General features: G+C 34.4%; 1 pseudogene across 1 annotated transcript; it reads left to right on the top strand.

Moving 5' to 3' along the window:
* The first annotated feature begins 2,929 nt into the window (after window positions 1–2,929).
* On the top strand, window positions 2,930–5,062 carry LOC145061941 (scarecrow-like protein 21 pseudogene; annotated as a pseudogene). The gene is made up of 2 exons (XR_013687346.1): window positions 2,930–3,353; window positions 3,463–5,062. The product of XR_013687346.1 is annotated as a scarecrow-like protein 21 pseudogene (transcript).
* Window positions 5,063–8,484: the final 3,422 nt, after the last annotated feature.

Raw genomic sequence — 8,484 nt, 5'->3', positions numbered from 1 at the left:
GATGAGATAACTCGACGAGTTAAGTTGGGTTTTCACGAATTTTCTGAAGGAACGAAGGGACTTGACGAGTCACATAGATGCACTTGACGATTCGAGTCAACATGGACTGTTGACTCGAGTGTTGACTTCAGTTGACTGTAGGGTTTGGTCAAGACAGGGTGTACGGAGACTATGAAGTGGTAGAATAGTCTTTTACCCATTCCAAGAGTTAGGGAGAAAGAGAATAGCATTTGGTTATTTAGAGTTTTGAATGGAGTGTTAATTAGAGATAATTATCATATGTGTTAGGTGGAGGCTAGATCGGTGATTCGTGTACGAGGTTTATTTGTTTGCTTACAAGGTGAGTCTTCTCACTATACTTACCTAGAGTGGTAATCTTTGTGTGATCGGAGGGTCTTATATGCTTATATTGAGTATTGCGATATCCTGCATTATGTCTTTGTGATTTATGTTGTGTATTATTCTGAACTTACTGAGTTAGGACCAGAGGGTCCACCCGAGTTGTGGGACCAGAGGGTTCCACTGAGACATATTTAACCGGAGGGTCTTATTTGAGTATGGTCATGAGAGGTTAATGAGATGTGTGTGGTATTTTGGGAACTCACTAAGCTTCGTGCTTACCGTGTTATGTGTTATGTGTTTCAAGTACTTCTCAGAATCACGGGAAGGCGCTGGCTTGATTATATACACGAGGCGGAGTTATGTTTTGAGGATCCTGGATTGTGTTTAAACAATTTATGAACATGTGTTTTTGATAAATTGTCATTTTGGTGATTTGTGAACTATGATTATGAGAATTATGTGATTTTTAAAAATAAAAATTTTGTTTGAAAATTTATGGTGTTACATATGTACTCCCAATATTATTTTTCCAAACAACATTTATAGAGAGACAGAAAACTCCAACATATATAGTCACTTATAAAAGCGTGTTTATAAAATAAACTAACAATAATATTATAGTAATCAATAAATTTTATTTCTTGTTTTAAATTTGATTGTATTGAAAATAGGATCATAAAATCCATATACAAATAAGTACAAACGTGACTAGATCCACCCCGAAGTGGTAGTTGCATAAGAAGGCACAAAGACTATCACAGTATCATACCTTTTTATGATACTCGCAATTTAACTAATAGGAAGATATTTATGAACATCATGATCCATAGTTTTGATTCATGCCACTTTTTAATTTAGCTAAAGAAGAATTATAAGATTAATTATGAGGGTTAACTATTGAGGTGGATGTAGCTAGGTTGGTGATGAAATTTCAAGACTTGAGTTTTATTCCGAAAAATTGTAATCCAGTCTTTAAGCTCTCGTTCTTAAAGTTTAAGATTCAGAGTGCGTTAAGATTATTGGCCTATAAGAATTATATGAAATTATTGGTATATTTTCGGCTAAAACCGGTTACATGAGATTATTGGTATTGTTAGTCGACTTTCACTAAAAGCCTTCAAATGTAAGTAAGGTCTTCAATATTCAATAAGATTATTGCATGACATAAAGAAAATATAGCAAAAAAGTGTAGTAAAAATACTTTTGTTGAGCGATACGTCCTAATGTCCTACGTAAGATATTTTTTGCCTGAATATGTAAAGGCATTAAATTATTGTAAAGTGTAGTAAACTAAAGATAGAGAAAATTTTGAAGATGGAATAAAATAGAAAGGGGGGGTTCACTTGAAAGTGAATAAGTGATGACAAGTTGTGTTCTAAAATGGTCCACTAAGGGAAAAGGGACACATTTGGTGACGGCAAATTAAAGTGATATTGTTTGATTACATATCTATTTTTTTTTTAAATTTTATGTTCATATTATCCATAAATATGTTATTTTAAATTGATTTGCAATAAGAAATATTTAGATATAGATATACAAAAGATATATTTTTATATGTTAACAGGACACTATAAACCAAAAGTTTTTCTAAATATGCATGCATTTCTTACCCATACACATGCATCATAAATACGTACACCATAAACATAATATCGTACATGTAATAATGAAACTCCGAAAAAACTCAGCCTAAATATATCCATTATATTATATATATTATATACGTACGTATGTGTTAAATTAGAGCAAAACGCACCTTATTTTGCCTTTCACAATCACAAATATACAAAGATAAAGAAATGTTTTAAAATGATGATGTTTGTTGCCCTCATTATATACATATATAAATGCAACTACTTCTAGTTTTTTTATTTTAATAAAAGAGTAACTAATAAAAGGCAATCATATTATATGTCATGCATGTGTACCTTTGTGCATTATGATGTATTATAGATTCATAAAGTACCTATAACCATTAATAATTGTGTGGATGAGAAAAGTAACGAACATGTATGCATATATATGATAACTATCTTTATCAAAATACAAAATATTCATATAACAAAAATGAACATACACGCCAACTTATTTCGGGATTATGTCATCGATCATGAAGCATGTCCCCACCCTATCAATTGGTATATTTCTTTATGAGTTTAGGGGTAGTGAAATACATGTTTTCTAAACGATAGATAAATGGGTGAGAATCACGACTATATACTTGAAACTTAAGCTATACAGTCGTTTCAAAACGAAACCAATGTTATTTGTTTCGGTTCCTAATTCTAAAGTTGGGAACCGAATGGAATCAATTCCGATTCCAATTTTCTAATTGGAATCGGTTCTGATTACTATTTTAAATTTTAGAATTTTTAACACTTAAAGTATTCACAATGTATCATAGATCTAAGATGTTATCCAAACAAGACAAAGATTGTACCTTTTATGTTAATATAAGAAAAAGAAAAGTATCAATGTCTAGCATGTCCTCACTTAGTGCCAAACAATATTATTTTGGTATTTAGCAACGTGAGAAAACAACAATCTATTTCTTTGACAGCAGAAAAAACAAAAAACAAAATATAGTTGTTTGAGCATTGATTTTGAGAGAATTTTTTTTCTTTAAAAAGTGATAAAAATGGAGGACTATCATGAACTCTTCTTTTTATAAACATACGATAGTTTGCTACTTCTCTTTCCTTCTCAAAGTACCTATCTCCTTTGTCCCCTTTCTCCCTCAACTATGGTTTGAGTGTAATTCAGAGCCATGTTAGATTCCTTCATCTGTCAATCATCGATTCACCTCCATATAATTGGTTTCATCCTCCATAATTGCTGCTTCTGACTTTTGACACTCTAAATGTCTCGTTTTTCTTCTCTCGTCTTCCTCGATAACTCCCCTGTTTACACAGCTCTGAGCTCGGAATTCAACTTTAATGGTGTCTGGAAAGGTGGGTCAGTTGTTTGATTGAAGATTATATGGTCCCCATGCCCAAATCACGACTTGGGTAAGTTTTTATGGGATTTTATTCGTTGATTGACCTATTTTGTAATGATTTACTGTTGATTACCTAATTTTATTGAACGATTTCAACCTGGGTTTTGTGCATATTGAAGATTGAAGCTTTCTGCAACTGGGTTTTATAACGAATTTTGCAATGCAAGCATCTGATTACAATAGATCCGCTATATCCAACGCTTTTTACTGTCAATCGATGCAAGAATTCGATTCGTTCTGTAAGCCCCAAGCTCAGTGTTTAAATGATCTCAGCCGTGGAACCAATTACTTGGCCAAATCGGAACCCTACTGCACCCTCGAATCCTCCTCCGCTAACGGCAGTTGCACCACCATGTACTACTCGCCCTCCACTCTCTCTTCCTCGCAGAACGAACCTCATTCCCCTGACGTAAGCAATTTCAGGTATAAATTGCGCCAGTTAGAGACTGTAATGCTCGGAGATTCAGATTTCGAAGATGATGCCGGAAACGGGAGATCATTCACCGGCGGTGTAGTAGACTTGCCGGATTTAGAAATTTGGAAAGAGATGATGGTGGGTTTTCCAAGACGAGACCTGAAACAAGTCCTCATTGCTTGTGCTAAATCCGTTTCCAATAACGATTTCTCAAAAGCTCAATTGTTAATATCGGAGCTCCGGCAAATGGTGTCAGTCGCCGGAGAACCAATCCAGAGGCTGGGTGCTTACATGCTGGAAGGACTAGTAGCTAGACTTTCTTCCTCGGGCAGCACAATCTACCGGTCAGATCCTCCATTAAACACCCACACACTATATGAAATCTGCCCGTACTTCAAATTCGGTTACATGTCCGCAAACGGTGCAATAGCAGAAGCGATGAAAGACGAAAAACGTGTCCACATCATCGACTTCCACATCGCACATGGGACCCAATGGGTCCCACTGATCCAGGCATTTGCAAAGAGACCTGGTGGTCCCCCGCATATCCGGATCACGGGATTCCACAACTCAACAAGTGAGTTGGGTCCCGTTGGCAAAAGGCTATGTAAGCTTGCAAAAGCCTACAATGTGCCTTTTGAGTTTCACACTGAATCCGGACCTGAAAATTTTCAGGCCCGACCAGGTGAATCACTAGCAGTAAATTTCGCTTTTGTTTTACATCAAATGCCCGATGAAAGTGTGAGTATCCGGAATCATAGAGACCGGGTGTTGAGGCTTGTTAAGAGTATGAAGCCGAAGGTTGTAACCCTAGTCGAGCAAGAATCTAACACAAATACTGCCCCGTTTTATCCTCGGTTTCTTGAAGCTCTCGATTATTATAACGCGATGTTTGAGTCGATTGACATCACGTTGCCACGTCATCACAAGGAAAGGATAAATATCGAGCAACATTGTTTGGCCCGTGATGTTGTAAACATTATAGCGTGTGAGGGGGGTGAACGTGTTGAAAGGCATGAGCTTTTGGGGAAGTGGAAATTGCGATTCGGTATGGCAGGGTTTAGCCCGAGCCCGATGAGCCCCTTGGTGAACCAAACGATCAAACGGTTGTTAAAGAATTATAGTGAGAGATATAGACTTGAAGAAAGAGATGGAGCTTTGTATCTTGGATGGATGAATCGTGATTTAGTCGCTTCTTGTGCTTGGAAGTGATCGAATGTCTCGTTTTTATAGTTTTCGGTAAGTTAGAACGAAATGTAACCGAGACAAGTTTTTTAATGAATCAATGATTATATATTGATCTATATTTGAGCTATGATACTTCAACTCTATTTGTATTGAACGGGATAAATGACCATTTTACCCTTACATTAAAAAACGAATTTCACAATATTCATTAATTTTAACATGAAAGGGTGTTATGAAAATAGAAGAAAACCATATAAGTAAAATATTAGTATTCCACACACTATAATGTTTTTGTCGTAACTCGTAAGTGATGAGAGTCTAATGGCCGAGGAGTGGTATAGGTAGGGTTTAAAACTCTCGCATATCTAAAATATTGTTATTGTTTCGCGATTCGACTGTGAAACATTTTTTATTTTTTTATAATGTTTCCTTGTTGGTTAACAAAAGTGTTTGGGGGACAAAAGAAGGGTTTAAAGAGAAGGGTACAGCCTTATTCTGGTGTTGTTTGGCATGAGGAGGACATTCGTAAGAACACAAAACACAGTAAAGTGTTGACCAGAAAAAGGTCAACATGAAGATTTGAAGACAAACCCATGTGTGAGCTTCTTGGGGACTTGAATGTTTTGTTGACTGGTATCTATCTATCTGAAACCAGGCGGTGCCGGCCAAATTGGTCAACACTATCCACCTAGAACCACCATATGGTCCATGGTTTCATAAACATTTAAAATTAATATAAAAACTAGAAATCTTATAGCAATACATGACAAGTCATTAGAATGTCACGATTATGACTTGTAAACCAATGTGATGTATACCTACCAATGGGTACACTAAAAGCAAGTTAGTAGTGTGATATGATATATCTCCCATTGATTTTGCTATATGCTTACGATTGGACATATTATTTGTGTGATAAAATAATCTTGAAAAAAGGTTTGTTTAGTTATATTATATGTGTGATAGAATAATCTTGATAAAGGGTTTGTTTTAGTTGTTGAAAAAGGATGATAAAGAGATAAGCAATCCCAACCCTTTCTTTGGTTAAAATATTCTTCTTTATTAAAAAAGAATTTAATAGTGTATGTACAAGTTGCATGACTTGATAATGTGTAGAAAATAGGCCTATGGTCTAAAGGTCGTTAGTGGGCTCCTATTGGGGGCTTGTATGTAGCCGGGGTGAGCTAAAAAGATTGTGTTTTGACGTTAAAGTTTAGTAATATAGGTTCTGTTCTTTTTAAAAATCAAGTTTAGTGTGTATTTTATTACTGAGTCATGACCCGTCAAGTTTAAGTGTCACATGTAAAGATCAACGTAAAATTATGAAAATCTTCTACTTAAGAACATTCTAGAAATAACACACAATGGAAGAAAGAACAATACAATTGTTCAAGAAAACCAAAAGGAAATGTATTTATGATTTTCAAAATGTCTATAAATGATTATATGAAACCTTAGGCTGTAGGGAGTGGTAGCATGTAGTAGCATGTGTTAAAACATTAACACATCATATTTTTATGGATCCTAAACATAATATGATAATATAGAGTGGTGATTTTTAAAAGGTACACACTTTTTTTGCTAAAATTAAATAAATTTTTATTTAACTATTTAAATGAAATAAACTATAAAATGGTACAGGTTGCTAAAGGTGAAGTTAGTCATATAGTACAAGTTACAAGTATTTGAAGCTGAAATAATTGAATAGTGAAGGGATAATGACTTGAAAGGGTAACGAACTTTCAATTTTGTTCACATTTAGTCACTAAACATTTTTTTCGTTATCTATTTGTCACTGAACTATTAAAACTTTTCACATTTTACCCTTATGACCGGTTGTTACTGGTCATAAGGGTAAAATGTGAACATTTTCAATACTTCAGTGGCAAATAGATAACGAAAAAAAAGTTTAGTGACTAAATGTGAACAAAATCGAAAGTTCGTTTCCCTCTAAAAATGTTCAATGACTAAATGTAAACAAACTTCCTCTTGTATTATGTTTTAGCAAATTATTTATTTTTGTTAAATTCTAGCAATATTTGTTGATGAAGAAATCTATGAAATAAAAAAAACAAAAACAAAAACAAAACCCCGAAACAATTAAAAAAACAAAAAACCGAAACCGAAATGAAAAAACCAATGGTTTGGTATTTTCCAAAATAAAAAATCAAAATTTTCAATCTGATTTTGGTTTTACAAAAAAATGAACCATTTTCACTGATATGAATTATGACCATTGGTTTAGCATGCGGAATTAAAGAACATACAAAGAACACGGTGATTTGGGTGTTTAAGAGATGCATTCAATTATGAAATGTGTTTACAAAAAAAGATCTAGATCTAAATCTACATAATTAATACACACTAACACTCTCAATGTTACATTTCTCAAGCACACATCTACATGTGCTATGAACCCACATTATATTGAGTAGTGGTGAGCAAAACCGAACCCAGAAACCGAAAAACCGACAAAATCCGACGAAACCGAAACTGAAGCATAAACTGATGGTTTGGGTTTGTATTATTTAGAAACCAAAAAATTCGGTTTGGTTTGGGTTTTAGGAATGTGCAAAACCGAGAGAAACCGAACCGAACAGAACTTTACAAAAAATATGAATTCTACGATATATATATATATATATATATATATATATATATATATATATATATATATATATATATATGTTTTCCTTGACTTGTAAACACAAAAATATGGTTGGTGTGTTGGTTAAGGCGGCTGACTTATAAGGCAAAATACCAAGGTTCGATCCCCACTTTCGACGTGTGGAGCTTTTATTTTGTTTACCATTATCAGTTCCCATTGTTTCTTCTATTTCTTATTCGAAACTTTATCCCACATTGACCGAGGATCAAACATTCTTCCTATTCACCTCTTATATAATGCAATAAAAACTACTAATTCCTACCAAGTAAAATTTCAAACAGGTTTTGGGTTTAAAACCGAAACCAAGTTTGAAAAAACCGAAAAACCGGGAAACCGAGCCCATCGGTTTGGGTTTAGGGTTGAGTTTTATATATTTGAAAACCGATACCATCGGTTTGGGTTCGGTTTTGGGTCAAAACCGACCCATGCTTAGGCCTAATATTGAGGTGTTTACATCTCTCTCTCTCTCTCTCTCTCTCTCTCTCTCTTGTCACAAGGCTACTTTACCACATGCAAGTAGGTCTATAAAAGTCAAACCATTTACAAAGTCATACATGGATAACTTTGTACCTAATATTCTCCCCCTCAAAGTTAGGAATGGATGATTCGCTTCAAATGTTCCAAACTCGAGCAGCTTCAGAAACCGAGCCTTAAACATGACACATATAGAGATGAACATCAAATCTTCAATTCTTCCATGACTTTTCAATTTGGGTTCTAGAATGTGAGACCATACAAGTCGAGCATCAAAAGTTAATTAGGAGTTTCTCATTCTCCAAAAAATTACCCAAAATTCGATTATAAAAAGGGAAAGAGATTTAGAAATGAAAATTCGAAAATTGAATTTTTGTAAAACCAAAATCAGATTGG

This window comes from Lactuca serriola, chromosome 7, assembly GCF_051521515.1.
Source record: "Lactuca serriola cultivar US96UC23 chromosome 7, Lser_US96UC23_V15, whole genome shotgun sequence".
NCBI lineage: Eukaryota > Viridiplantae > Streptophyta > Magnoliopsida > Asterales > Asteraceae > Lactuca > Lactuca serriola.
The sequence above is the reverse complement of the archived record's forward strand: the minus strand, read 5'-3'. Positions and strand labels throughout refer to the sequence as shown.